Below are 15530 nucleotides of genomic sequence, written 5' to 3'. Positions count from 1 at the left end.
TCACTCTCTCTTGTTCAGTTAGCCTTCTTATCCCTCTCAGTCCCACTTTCTTAGGGTATTGAAACCATGAGTGGAAGAGAAGAGCCTTCCCACATGAATCATCAATCAACACAATTTTCCCAAACATAGAAAGTAGCAGTTTTGATCTGGGCAAAGACTCAACTGATGTTCTCTCAAGATGGCTCTAATCTACATCATGTTGACAGCTGAAGCTAATTAAGGTAGAGATGATAATATATGAGAAAAAGATTTTTTTAAACACAAAATCAATATATTAACCATATCAAACATGAAGAAGTGGGAAAAAAGATAGGTCAAGAAATGAGAAAAAGCCTCTAAGATCAAGAAGAGAAAGCTAAAACTGTTTCTCCACAGAAACTTTCTAAACCAAGAAATGCTCAGGGACCTATGAACACCTGATTTTTGATAAAGGAGCTAAAAGTATACAATGGAAGAAAAAAAGCATCTTCAACAAATGGTGCTGGCATAACTGGATGTCAACCTGTAGAAGAATGAGAAAAGATCCAGATCTATCACCATGCACAAAACTCAAGTCCAAATGGATCAAAGACCTCAATATCAGTCTGAACACACTGATCCTGATAGAAGAGATAGTGGGAAGTACTCTACAACATATGGGCACAGGAGACCACTTCCTATGTATAACCCCAGCAGCACAGACATTAAGGGCAACATTGAATAAATGGGACCTCCTGAAACTGAGAAGCTTCTGTAAAGCAAAGGACACTGTCACTAAGACAAAAAGGCAACCCATTGACTGGGAGAAGATCTTCACCAACCCTGCAACAGACAAAGGTCTGATCTCCAAAATATATAAAGAACTCAAGAAATTAGATGTTAAAATGCTAATTAACCCAATTAAAAAATGGGGCACTGAACTGAACAGAGAATTCTCAACAGAAGAAGTTCAAATGGCCAAAAGACACTTAAGGTCATGCTTAACCTCCTTAGTGATCAGGGAGATGCAAATCAAAACAACTTTGAGATATCATTTTACACCTGTCAGAATGTCTAAAATCAAAAACACCCATAGCCTTTGCTGGAGAGGTTGTGGAGTAAGGGATACACTCATCCATTGCTGGTGGGAATGAAAACTTGTGCAACCACTATGGAAAGCAGTGTGGTGGTTTCTCAGAAAATTTGGGATCAACCTACCACAGGACCCAGCAATACCACTCTTGGGAATATACCCAAGAAATGCCCTATCATACTACAAAAGTATTTGCTCAACTATGTTCATAGCAACATTATTTGTAATAGCCAGAACCTGGAAACAGCCTCGATGCCCCTCCACAGAAGAATGGATGAAGAAAGTGTGGAATATACACACATTAGAGTACTACTCAGCAGTAAAAAACAATGACATCTTGAATTTTGCATGCAAATGGATGGAAATAGAAAACATTATCCTGAGTGAGGTAACCCAGACCCAAAAAGAGGAACATGGGATGTACTCACTCATAATTGGTTTTTAGCCATAAATATAGGACATTGAGCCTATAATTCGCAATCCTAGAGAAGCTAAATAAGAAGGTGAACCCAAAGAAAAACATAGAGTTATCCTCCTGGATATTGGAAGTAGTCAAGATTGCTGGGAAAAATTTGGGAAATGGAGGGTGGGGTGGGATGGGGGAAAGGGGAGATGGGAAGAGAAAAATGAGAAGGGGAGGATAGGGAGAACTTGGGGGAATGGGATGGTTGGGATAATGGAAGGATGGATATGGGAGCAGGGAAGTATATATCTTAATTAAGGGAGCCATTTTAGGGTTGGCAAGAGCCTTGACTCTAGAGGGGTTCCCAGGGGTTCAGAGAGATGTACCCAACGAAGTCCTTGGGCAGCTGAGGAGAGAGAGCCTGAAATGACCCTATCCTATAGCCATACTAACGAATATCTTTCATATCACCATAAAACCTTCATCTGGTGATGGATGGAGATAGAGACAGAGACCCACATTGGAGCAATGGACTGAGCTCCCAAGGTCCAAATGAGGAACAGAAGGAGGGAGAACATGTGCAAGGAAGTCAAGACCACGAGGGGGCACCCAACCCACTGAGACGGTGGGGCTGATCTATTGGGAGATCACCAAGGCAGCTGGACTGGGACTGAAAATGCATGGGATTAAACCGGACTCACTGAATATGGTGGACAATGAGGACTGCTGAGAAGCCAAGGACAATGGCACTGAGTTTTGACCCTACTGCATGTACTGGCGTTGTAGGAGCCTAGCGGGTTTGGATGCTCACCTTCCTAGCCCTGGATGGAGGGGGAAAGACCTTGGACTGCCCACAGTGCAGGGAACCCTGACTGCTCTTTGGACAGGGGAAGGAGGGGGAGGAGAGTGGGGCGGGGGGAGTGGGGCGAGGAGGAGGGAAAAGGAAGGCGGTGAGGGGGCAGAAATTTTTATTAAAAAAATTTAATAAAAAAAATAAAAAATAGTTGCTATATCAAAAGAAAAATATACTTTCTGTAAAAAAACAGCTAATACAACAATTAAAAATTTATGAAATTCAAATACTAATATTAATGATGAACACATTTTCATTTTCAAGTATTTTACCTATCATTTGAGCATACTGTTTGGTTTTGCTTTTATTTAGATTTTGCTTTGCTTTGAATAATTTCTTATGAAACTTTAGATTTATTCCTTTGTAAGAGAAGGTGTTTGGTGGTATAGTCTGCTATTCTCTCAGTTTTCTTTTCATGGTTAACAAGTTACTTTGTTATACAGAGTGCTTTTAATTATATGCGGTCTTATTTGTCTATTTTTTCATTCTATTCATTCTACTTCTGAGATTGTAGCTATCAACAATAAAAAGGACACATTCTCAAAGCAAAATTATTTCAGTTTTGCCCTATATTTTCTTCTAAAAATACAGTTTTGTAATTTCAGGTTTTACATTAAAGTTTTTCATCCATTTTGACCCAACTTTCTTGCATACTTTAAAGGAAGAGCCTCAATTCATTATTTACAAATGGATAACCTGTTTCACAATAGTATTTCTGGAAGAGAACATATTTTCCCTATTGAACTTTTGAAAGAATGATAAATTACACTTGACTGTAAGTGTTTGGATATAGTTTGGGAGATTTCTCCATTATTCTACTAACCTTTGAGTCTATTTTTATTCCAGGATCATAATTTGTTATTATAATGGCTTTGTAATAAGAGTTTGAAATGAAATATTTTAAGGTCTTCAGCTTTGGTCGTAAGTTTGCTCTGGTTCTTTGAACTCTTATGGTTGGTCTCCTTTTATCTCTTCTTAATGATGCATGACATTTTTACTTAATAATTATAATCTTCTTAATAATCTGACTTGTAAAATAAGGACAAACCACAATAAAAGTCAAATCATTAACAAAATATGTTACTCTATTTTCTACTTCTGTAAATAATTGAAAGTTATTAAACACTTTTCATCATAAATCTTTCAAAATTATTATTAAATACCAAAATATTTTATTCTTATGATGATAAATAAAATTTCAAAATCCTACTTTCTTACATATAATCATATATATTATTAATTAATCAACATTAAGATAAGTGAATATTTAAAGCAGACTTTCACGTCTACAAACTTCAAAGATTGAGCTAAAAAACAAAAGGTAAATTTAAGCCAAAATTCAGAATATCTCCAGTGGAATCAGATGATAGAATCTTAAATATATTGCAAATTTGTCCAAATCAAAATGACTCAAGTATGTGCATTTGTTTATATGTTACTAGAGCCCATGGATGTGAATCCATTTCACCTTGACCAAAGGTCAGAGAATTCAGGCCTATTCTTGTTCCTTCAATGTTATGATAGGAATTTTGACCCAAGGTGTATCTACCTACAGGATGTTTGACCTAAGGTGTGGTTGCTGTGTGTCCTACCTAACCAACTTAGGATAGAGTGACTTGATGGTACAGGTATTGTAGAGGTTATCTATGGGGGAAAAACCTTTACAAACTTATATAGCTACTATGGAAATCACAATGGCAGTTCCTCAGAAAATTTGGAATAGATCTACCTCAGGATTCTGTTGTACCAATCTTGTGCATATACCCACAGATGATTCATCCTGTAGTTAGTTTTTTACTGTTTGGCTCCTTTGGGAGCCCACCACCCAGCTCCAAATAAATCACATGGAGGATTATTCTTACCTATGAATGCCCAGCCTTAGCTTGGTTCTAGCCAGCTTTTCTTATTTTAAATTAGTCTATCTACCTTTGCCTTTGGGATTTTACCTTTATTCTATATACCTTTCTTTACTTCTTACTCTGTGGCTAACTGTGAAGCTGGGTGGCTGGTCCCTGACATTCTCCTCCTTCTCTTTTTGGTCCTCAATCCTTCTCTCTTTCTCCTTTTATTTATTCTCTCTGTCTGGCATCCCAACCTATCCCTCTCCTGCCTAGCTATTGGCCATTCAGATCTTTGTTAGACCAATCAGTTGTTTTAGGCAGGCAAAGTAACACAGCTTCACAGAGTTAAAAAATGCAACATAAAAGAATGCAACACACTCTTGCATCATTAAACAAATATTTCACAGCATAAATAAATGTAACATATCTTCAGTTAATATTATACAACATTTCCCCTTTTGTCTAAATAAAAAATGAAAGGTTAAAACTTTTAACTATCTCCACAGCTGCCATTTCCTTTTCATTAGCATTAAAAAATTAAAGTTAAAAATCTACTATGCAATCTATAGCTAGGTGTCTTAATTACCTCTTTTCTGTTTATTAAGCATATTTTAGGGGGTCAGGTGAAACATTAACTAATTAATCTTTATCAATAAAAATTGGGAGTCAGATATCAGGGGTAAAAACCTGAAAGATCAGAGAAACAGTGGAAGTCTATTGATATAAATTTAAGGTTGATTTGTTAAATGAATCTCTGCTCTTGTTTAAGGTATTATATTTGTTCAATTCATTTATGATAATGTATAGTTAAGAAATACAAATTAATAGATAGTCATTTATAATAGTTAAACTTGTAGTCATGTTAGTTAGGTTTTCTAGATGTACAGAGATATATTTCATATGGATAGGTATTCTTCAAATCTTTCAAAGACATATAGAATATGGCATTTTAAATGTTTTTAAAATTTATGCCGCTTCATGACAGTGAGACATGTCTCCTTCTGGTAGCACCAATTATTTCAGAGGGGTTGATGGGCATTGAAGGAAGTTATTATGGAATTTGCTTTCAATGTGACTAGGCTAGCCATTTGGGCAAGAAACTGCTCTTGACTGGATTGCTTGATGGTATGTTGTATAAACTGAACACACAGGACCTACAAAAAATGACTGATAAAGCTACCTAAAAAAGGTGAGACAGTTCCTGCTTCATGAAAGAGTCTGCTAGACATTCTGCAAGACACAGAAAAAAGGCAACTGAGAAACTGCCAATATAAGTGGAACTGTCTTTGAAATTTTCTGCTTCATGGAAAAGTCTACCATACACTATGGGCCTCTAGACTGAAGATGGATGCCCTAATGTTACAGAAGAACTTTGGGTGACTGTCCAGGCAGCAAGATGTCTTTGTCAATTCTAGAGTTTTGGAAGTGCTTATAATTAGTTAAGTAATATATATCCGCCAGGCGATGGTGGCGCATGCCTTTAATCCCAGCACTCGGGAGGCAGAGGCAGGCGGATCTATGTGAGTTCGAGACCAGCCTGGTCTACAGAGCTAGTTCCAGGACAGGCTCCAAAGCCACAGAGAAACCCTGTCTCGAAAAACCAAAAAAAAAAAGGTTATATATATCCTTCTAGAGTCTTTGATGAAGTTGAAGAAAGACCATTTTATTATTATAAATGATAGATTAGACATAAAACTTTAGACTCACAAAGATAGAATACATGATAGAGTATTTTTCTTAATTTGACAAATGTAAATGAACTAAATATTGTAACTATAATTCTTGCTTGATATGGTTTTGTTATATGTAATCTTGCTATATCAAAGTTAAAACCTTTCTTTTTATGTAGACAAAATTCCCCTCTGTATGCTGTGAATATGTTTTATTCCCATTGGTTAATAAAGAAACTGCTTTGGGCCTATGGTAGCACAGAATAAAAAAAGGTGAGAATTCCAAGCAGAGATAGAGGAGAAAAGAAGGCAGAGTCAGGGAGATGTCATGTAGCCACTGAAGGAGACAGATGCTGGATGGAACCTTACTGGTAGGCCACAGCTATGTGGTAATACACAGATGAATTGGGTTAATTTAAGATGTAAAAGTTATTTTAATAAGAAGCCTAAGCTATTGGTTATGCAGTTTATAATTAATATAAGTTCTGCATAATTATTATGGGTCTGGATAGTGGGGAAATGACTAAACAACCTCTGTCTATACCAGGATATAATGAAGTTTGCAAGCTATACAGCATACACACAATCAATGTCTAAGTTCAAATGTCCTGTTCCTTGACTACTAAGGAATTGTACAAAGAAGCACAAATCAGCCTGAATGGTTCACTGCCTGAGGGAATGCAACAGTCTGTCAGAAACTGGGAAGTATATTGTGACCCAGGAACCATCGGCTTTAACCTGAAAATCCTATGACACATGTCTCTCAAGGCAGTTAGGTCAGGCCAACTCCATGGTTCCCTGAAGAGTCTACTGCCCACTAAAATCCTATGACCTTGACCTCCACTGTCTGCCATTACTCTCAACATTTCCTTTGTCTATGTTCTACAAAGACAGCTGATTAAGCTCTTTGTCCAGTTTTCTGATCTCTTTAGCATTCTTATAAGAGTCAACATTTCCAGGTCCTTTGCAGCAACAAAATCCCCTTTGAATCCCATTTTTGTTTCAACTTTCTTCTGTTGCTGTTATTAAATTATGTAATCAAAAGCAACTCAGGTAATGAACATGTTTATTTGGTTGTTAACCCTATTTCACAGTTCCTCCTTATGAGAGCTTAGGATAGATACTCAAGCTGATAACTAAAGGCAAAACATGTGGAATCATTGTTTTCTGACTTTTACTCTTGTTTTGTCACTGTCTTGTGCTCAGAGCTTTGTGCTCAGAGATATTGCCAACTCAGTGGAAGAGCCTTCCTATATCACTCAAAATCAACACAATCTCTCTCAGATACCTTAATCAGATATTCTTATCTAGGCATACTCTCAATTGGTATTTTCTGAGATCACTCTAAGCAATACCATGCTGATATCTGAGGCTAATATGCAAGAAGATTTTAAGATCCAAAGGCAATGTACTAATTATATCAATAACTTAAGCAGCAAAAACACAAACAAAGATAGATATGCCAGGAAATTGAAAGAAGAAAACATTTACGATAAAGAAGATAAAACTAAAATTGTCTCTCCACAGAAACTTTCCAAACAAACAAAAACTCAAGTAACTCATAACATGAGAAATCTGAATAAGAAATTGGTGAGACCATTATTTTCCAGAAAATAAACAATATACTTAGAAAACAATGAATAAAATCAACAACATAGATTGATAGCACTGACAAACACAGACACAAAGACATATTATGCACCTTTAAATAAAAACTACAAGATTCTAATCAAAATCAAACTCTAAAAAATCAGTGACTAGCACTCATCCTATACACTTCTGTTCTTTATCCTTTACCAAAAATAGAAAATGGCTTGGGTGAGGAGGGCTGTTCTACCAAAACTGGAGAGATTCACTTGAAACCTTCTCAAATAGTTTTGACTACTTAAAAAGAACTCATTATCTTATAGTAAAGAAAAGGATGTCTGTTAGGATCACTTAGACACCATTTTGCTCCCCCTGATTGCTGATTGCCTGTAAGTCTGCAATCAAAGTGAGGAAATGAAAACATTTTAAAACAAAATGCAAGATAACAGATTTTGAAAGAATCAGTGGACACCTAGAGCAACTTGTTTTACTCTAATTGCTTTATAAGTCACAAGTACTTTTGAAAACAAGTTTATTGCTATTTTTTGCGTATGTTTGGCAATGAGTGAGAATATCTTCCATATATATACAAGTAACATACAAAAAAGGGGTTCAGATGCCCTGGATCTAAAATGCTAGAGTTATGAGCCTCACAACTTGAGTGTAGGTATCTGAACTCAGGTCACCTCCAAAATGAGTATGTGCTGAGCCACCTGCCAACATCCATAATACCTTTTATCCAATAAACCAAAAGTCTCTCACAGATTAAGAACAAGAGCAACAAAACCTAAATAAATAAAGAAGTAAATAAATGATCCTTGGAAACATGATGTATCAAAACTAAGATGACGTGTATGGTAAATTTGCACCATATATGAATACAGTGCAATGAAAATTCCCAACAATTTATAACAGGAAAGCTATTACAAAGTTACATTCATATTGGAATCACACAGAGTAATCAATGGGATTATCAAAAATAGTACACAGATTGACATAATATGACTTCTTTCTGGGCGGAGGTGGTACATACCTTTAATCCCAGCACTCAGGATCTCTGTGAGTTTGAAGCCAGTCTGGTCTACAAAGTGAGTTCCAGGACAGGCTCCAAAGCTACAGAGAAACCCTGTCTCAGGGAAAAAATTATCACAAAGCTGATCAATCAAGAATGTGTATGATATTTGGGAAAGAATAAATAGGATGGAGAGAAAAAGCCAAGAGCAAAGGCAGGAAAGTATAGTCAGCTGTTAATCAAAAGACCAAAGGAAACAGTCAGGAAACATATGATCCTGACCAATGTCACCCAGCTACCTATGATTCTATGTGTATGGAAATTAAATAAAGTCTTCACAATTTTCACAAAATTACTTCAATGTGACCCTTAAACAGTTGTTTCTGACCTTCCAGCTACTGTTATTTCTTCCAGAGAGGCCTCATGCTCTAGAGCCCTCTCTGCAAAAACAGAGGATCTACTGCTATGGTTATGCAGCCACTTAGACCTCCTTGTGTTTTCAGGTAAACCCAGACACACTGATGCCCAATCACAAAACAATATAGAATAACTTCTGCTTCTTGACAAATGGATTATAGCACAAGATATAGATTCTGCTCTATCTACCTGCCAACACCATAAAAACCTAAGAAACCTCTGTAGCGCAGAAACTCCCTTTGTCCCCTGGAACTAAACATCACTGAATTACACCATTGCAGCTGGTGGTAGCAGAAAATTAGAAGCATTTTAATCATGTATTGCTAAAAGACAATCAACATCACCTTAGTTCTACCAGCTTTTAAACCATTTGAGACATTTATCAGACAAACTTGAAAGTAGACTGCAATATTCAGAACTTCTAGAAACCAGATTATCAGTTTTCAAATTTTTCTTTCCACTGTACACCAAAAGCATGGCTCTGTATGTACACTGGACAGTGATATTACAAGCACAATATCCTACCATGCCAGGGCTGCAGAGTCTCCCTCTCCCCAGGAAATCCATACACGGGGAGGCTCAGAAGACAAGAGGCACTGCCCAGGTCATTACATACAGCAACAGAACCACAGCGTGGCTCATGGTTCATCCAAATCCCAGCAGAAATTACAGCTCAACAGACCTTCTCTGAACACCCTACAGTCACCATGGCATAGCTTGTGGTCTTCCTTACAACTCATCACAACAAAAGTAGAAAAGAATCCTGGAAAGAACCTGCTACCTACCTGCCACTATTATTCCTGCTTGCTAAGATTTCCAGAGTCCCTCATTGGCTAAGGCCACCCTGCTGGGCCTCAGAATATTTTCAGCTCCCCTAATGGGTGATCAGAGATCACCAGACAGCACAGTACTTCCTATTCTGCCCTTCCAGCCCAGTAGACAGGGTTCTAGACCAGAAAGTTTGTATTTTAGCAGACATTCATCCAATTTCCTAGCACATATCCTGTTCCTCATCCAAAGCACAGGGTCCTTTGTATACACCTATTACACACTCAATGTACAGTGCAGCCAACCTATCACGTCATACCTGGGAAATCCTGCAGCCAAACATGGGTCACATTTACAACTGTTGTTAAAGAAAAATAGGCCATGAATTAGAAGATAATAAGGGGTCATTGTAAAGCTTGGGGACAGGAAAGAGAATGCGGATATGATATAGTTATAATCTCAAAAAAAATATTTTGAAAAGTTGAAACAGGATTCATGGCCATGTGCTTCAGAAAATAGAGATTTATATTAGAGCACATCAAAGATTTCTCAAACCTTTCATGTCCAGATATATATTTAAAACCAGTAAAATAACAGTCCTGTTAGGCGGGCTACATTTTACTCAGATCTATCTTGGTTGAACTACTATAACTATAGCAATTTGGTTTTATGAGAAGGTCAGTTGTTTATTTAGATTCTTGATTGCCCTGGCCTGTGGACAACAAGAAATGGCCACCAGGACATTTATGGAGCATCTAAAACTGATTATTGAATTCCTAATTAGGTAATTAGTAAATAGCTAAGCATTGCTAATCTCAACTACTGTTGAAGTAAGAAAGTTCTCAACCACTGTCCTGTCTCTCACTTTCTGCACTGTGACTATACCAGCTTCAAGCTTCACCTATGTACTCAGTTCTTGCACAGATCCCTCTTCATTTATAATCAATCACTAAAAGACTGAGATACTGGAGGTCACTCACTAGCTGTTCTATTTTTCCTTCTCACAAACCAGTCAAGGCCCTTTCCTGAAAAAGTTTCAGGACTATCTATCCAGCACTGGGCAGCAGAGGCAAGATTGTGTGTTTAAAGAAATTATCAATTACATAGCATGAGGCAACAATATTATAAGCTCATATTCTCCCACACCAGTATGACAGAGCCTCCCCCTCCCCCGGTGAATCCACACTCAACAAAGCTCAGAGGCCAAGGGCCACTACCCAGATCACCACACAAACTAACAGAACCTGTCTGGATCATGGTCCATTCCTTTCCAAGCAGCTAATAGCTCAGACAACCTGCTCTTTCTGGTCTGGGGACAGTGACCCCTACATTTACCATTGCATGGCTTTGTGGTCCTCCTTACAGCTCCATTCAACAGAACAAGAGAATCCTGGAAAGAACCTGTAAGCTACCTCCTACGGTGATACTGACTGCCAAGTAGAGTCCTTCATTAGCTAGGACCACCCAGCTGGGCTTCAAGACATTAGCAGTTAACCTACTGGGTGAGCAGAGATCAAATGTCTCAGAGAGCAAAACCCCTCCAGGATTGTCCTTCCACATTATGGTGAGACAAGACCCTAATTTATAATTTAGTAAAATCTTCCATTTTTCCAGAGCACTTCCTGTTCCTCCTCCAAGGCACATGGTCCTATGTGTGCATATTCTATTACGCACTCAATGTCCATTGTAGTCAACCCTTTACTTCATAGCTGGGAGGTCTTGGGACCAAACCCAGGTCACATTCAAATAGTAATTGTTAAAAAAGAGGCCATGGATTAGAACACAATAAAGGGTCCATGAGAACAGTTGGAAGCAAGAGACAGAAAGTGAAAATAATGTAATTACAATATCAAAAGAATACAGTTAAAAAGTTCAAACAAGCTTCATGGTCATGTGCTCCAGAGACTAGGGATCTGTATTAGAGCACACCAAGTACAACTCACATCATTTCTCTCAGGGTATACAGTCATGTTAGGCAGGACCACACCCTTTTATCCAGTTCTTCTAGTTTGCTTGAACTATTGTAACTACAGTAATTTGGTTTCATTATAAGTTTTTATATAGATTCTTGAATGCAGGGTTTGTGGTGTGTCACTACTCATTGCTAATGACAACTACTGCCCCAGCAGGAAATCTTTCACCCTCTTTCTTGCCAATCCCCTTTTCTGTTGTGACTATGCTTGCTTTACAGTTGGTCAGTGAACTAAATTCTTACACTGGTCCTACTCCACTTGTAAATTCACAATAAAATCTAGAGAAGTTGGAGGGTACTCATTCACTGATCTATTTTTCCTTTCCACAGACCAGTCAAGGTCCATCCTGGTTGGAGTTGCAGGATTGTCTTTCTAGCACTGGGTAGCAGAGGCAGGATTAGGTGTTCAAAGCAATTCTCAGTTACATAGTTGAGGAAAGCCTGAGCTACAGGAGACACTGATATAAACCAGTTGCTCTCAATCTTCCAAATGTTGTGACCATTTAAAATATTTCCTCCTGATGTGTTGAATCCCAACTATAAAATTATTTTCACTGCTACTTCATAACTATATTTTTGCTACTGTTATGAATTATAATATAAAATATCTGTGCTTTCTGATGGTCTTAGCCCAGTACTGTGATAGGATCATTTGATCCCCCAAAGGAAGCTGTGACCAACAAGGTTAAGAAATCCTGCTGTAAACTGATATAAATAAATAAACAGCACCTAAGAAAGAATAGAATGAAATTCTTAAACTAGGAAACATTGAAAATATAGCAGTAATGCATCTAAAGAAAATGATTGTTAAAAATGACACCAAAAATTGATGCTTTAAAATGATAAAAAATTAAAATAGAACACTTATCTATACTAACTTTGAAATGGAGTAGTCCCTTCTCTCAGAGAAAGAGTGCCATTAATAAGAGACTGTATGACTTTGTTCCATGTAAAATGTTAGCTACTGAGTGTTGTGATGTGATGGTGTTACAGTCAACTGCCTGTTTCTCAAACCTTTCAGCTAACTTAACTACGTCAACTAAGATTGTACATATCTGCATAGGAGAGTTTTCTAATTGGAAATGTAATACTTAGTAGTTCAAGCTCTCCTCCCTAAATTGTACACCCACCAACTCTGTCTGTCTTCATTCACATGGAAGGAATTAATACATGCAGGAAAATTACAGAGAAAGTCACTCACCATGCCCCATCAGTCCTTCTTTATAATGGAGACCCCTGCAGTGCAGTCTGTGACCTAGCCATTATCTAGTCTATTTCCCCCTACAGTGAACACAAGACAATGTTCCTCCTCTTCTGGTCTGAAGGAAAAAGCCATGCTCCACACACAAATCCTTTCCTGTTCTACAATGGACAGTCCACTATGTGACTCAAACACAATTTTAGAACTGTGTGGTGCTGCAGACGTGTAATCCAAGGTTTAGAGTGTTTAGTCAAGAGGAGAACAAGGACAATGCCTTGTGAGGCTACAGACAGGGTTCAAGCACATCTCAATCAAATTAGAAGACCTAGACTCAAATCACTTTTCAAAAAGACTGGAAATTAATTATAGAATTAATATACATTTATGGCACAACAGGACTTAATGTTAGTTGTGATCCTGTAATGGTCCCTTGAGCAGCATTTAGAAGCTAGTTTTTTAATGGATGGATGGGCATTTGTGCTGGTTGTAAATCAGGCTTGTTTCCTTTGTGATGGGAATGTACCTGGTTAATTCTGGGGAACAAACTTTTACATTTTATCATACTAATCTCTAACAGATTAGAATACCATTACCTTTGGGGTATTTGGGGTGCAGCTCTCCCTTACCTAAATTCTATTTTGTGACTTAATGTCTCCTAAGAACTGGTAATTCTATTACCATCAATTCTACTCTTCTACAGTTTAGCAGTGGAGTGCTACTCTATATAGGAAATACTGTTTACAAGCTCCACAGAATTAACTCCAGATGGATCATAAACCTAAATATTAAATGTTCCAAGTGAAGAACTTCTGGAAGATACTAGAGATATCTGAATTTGGCAAATCTGTGTTCCATTGTGACAATACAAGCACTGAGGGAGCCCACATTTCACAGTGAAGTCAATAACAAGGGTATTTCAAAGCACAGTCCCACTGAACAGATGCAGCAAGGATAGTAAGTTACTCAGAGGCTTCCAGCCAGCTCAGGAATTTCAAAGATCATGCAGAATCACACAGGATCACACAGACCCTGATGGGGCATGCAGGACCAGCAGGACCAGGCAGAAACATGATGAACTCTGCATCTGGTCACCGGCTCCCACCCAGCTTAGAGGAGGATGCACCACACTGTCTCCCATGGCACAACTAGCCACTCCTCTCGGTCTGAGGATAACCCCAAGCTCACCACATCATGGTTTTCCAGCTTGCCCATGCTCCCTGCTCAGCTCCCTGCACTCACAGTAGTACACACAAAACCACTGACACCATCTTCTCTTCGAAGTCAAGCTTGAAAGTGGCCACTGCCGGAAGGATCCTGCACAACTTCTGACTGGCAGGTCACCTGGAGGGCCTGATTGGCTAGTGAGCCCTGAGTGACAAGAGCACCTCCCATAGAGTTATTCTGTGCTTAAAGGCACAGCTCAGCCAGGTGGTGATAGTGGCAGAGCATGCCTTTAATCCCAGCCCTTGGGAAGCAGAGGTAGGCGAATCTCCTTGAGTTCTAAACCAGCCTGCCCTTTTTCAGGACAGGCTCCAAAGGTGCAGGGAAACCCTGCCTCGAAAAACTAAACTAAATTTAAAAAGAAAGAAGAAAGAAAGAAAAAAGAAAGAAAGAAAGAAAGAGAAAGAAAGAAAGAAAGAAAGAAAGAAAGAAAGAAAGAAAGAAAGAAAGAAAGAAAGAAAAAAAGAAAGAAATCTGCAAAAGCTAGTTCCAGGAAAGGCTCCAAAGCTACAGAGAAATCCTGTCTCGAAAAACAATAAGTTAATTAATTAACTAATGAAATAAAAATTTAAAAAATGAAAATTAAAGACACAGCTCAGTGGTTCCTGGCCCTGCCTTTCATCCCAAAGACCTTTTCTAGATCAGCAGAGATGCGTTTCCATAGCACGAGCCCCTGGCTCCAATAGCAGACCCTGCTATGTTCCACCTCTCCACTGGCACTGCCCGTTCTTCTCCTTGACACAATGTGGCTAGCTAGCTTGTGCAGGCCACTGTAATATACTATGTCCCTGTCTCACAGGTGGAAGGATGCCCAGAATATTAACAGCTAAAGGGAGATTTAAAGATACAAAAGGAGATATTTGTTATGTGACACTGAGGTCGGGTGAACTGAAGATAATTTTTACCTGGATGTCACAGGGACTTCAGATAACCAGGAAAGAAAAGTAAGAAATAGATAACAGATTAAAAACAGATAATAAGTCTTTCTCCCACCAGAAAGCTGCATGATGGTTCCATTACTTTGGAGTTTCATTCATGAAATTCAGAACAAACTGTTGTCAAATGGATAATAATAAAGAGTAGTCTCCAGGGAAAGTTGAATACTTAGAGAATAATAAGACAGGAAGAAAGTGTTTATGAGCACTAATGCCATCACATCTTCCTCAATGGGCAGGTGAAAAAACCCACAACAGCATTATTCAAAGTTGTCTACGTGAATAGCACTGGTAGAATGAATCTCTCCATGTATATAGAAAGTGTATTTATTAGAATGTCTTACAAGCTGTGGTCCCAGTAATCAAAAAAATGTCTGACAAACATAGAAATTTGAAGAGTCTAGTAGTTGTTAAGTTCATGAGGCTGGATATCTCAGCTGGTCTTCAGTATATACCAAAATTTCAAGGAAGTAGGCTCTGATGCTGGTAAAGAAATGAGCTTGGTAGCCAGAGCTAGGGCAAGTAGACAAAGAGAAAGCTTCCTTCTTCAGTAATAAAAAGTACAGGAATAAGTTATAGAAATTAAGGGTCCAGTCCAG

The sequence above is a fragment of the Chionomys nivalis genome, unplaced genomic scaffold (genome assembly GCF_950005125.1).
Source record: "Chionomys nivalis unplaced genomic scaffold, mChiNiv1.1 scaffold_75, whole genome shotgun sequence".
NCBI lineage: Eukaryota > Metazoa > Chordata > Mammalia > Rodentia > Cricetidae > Chionomys > Chionomys nivalis.
The sequence above is the reverse complement of the archived record's forward strand: the minus strand, read 5'-3'. Positions refer to the sequence as shown.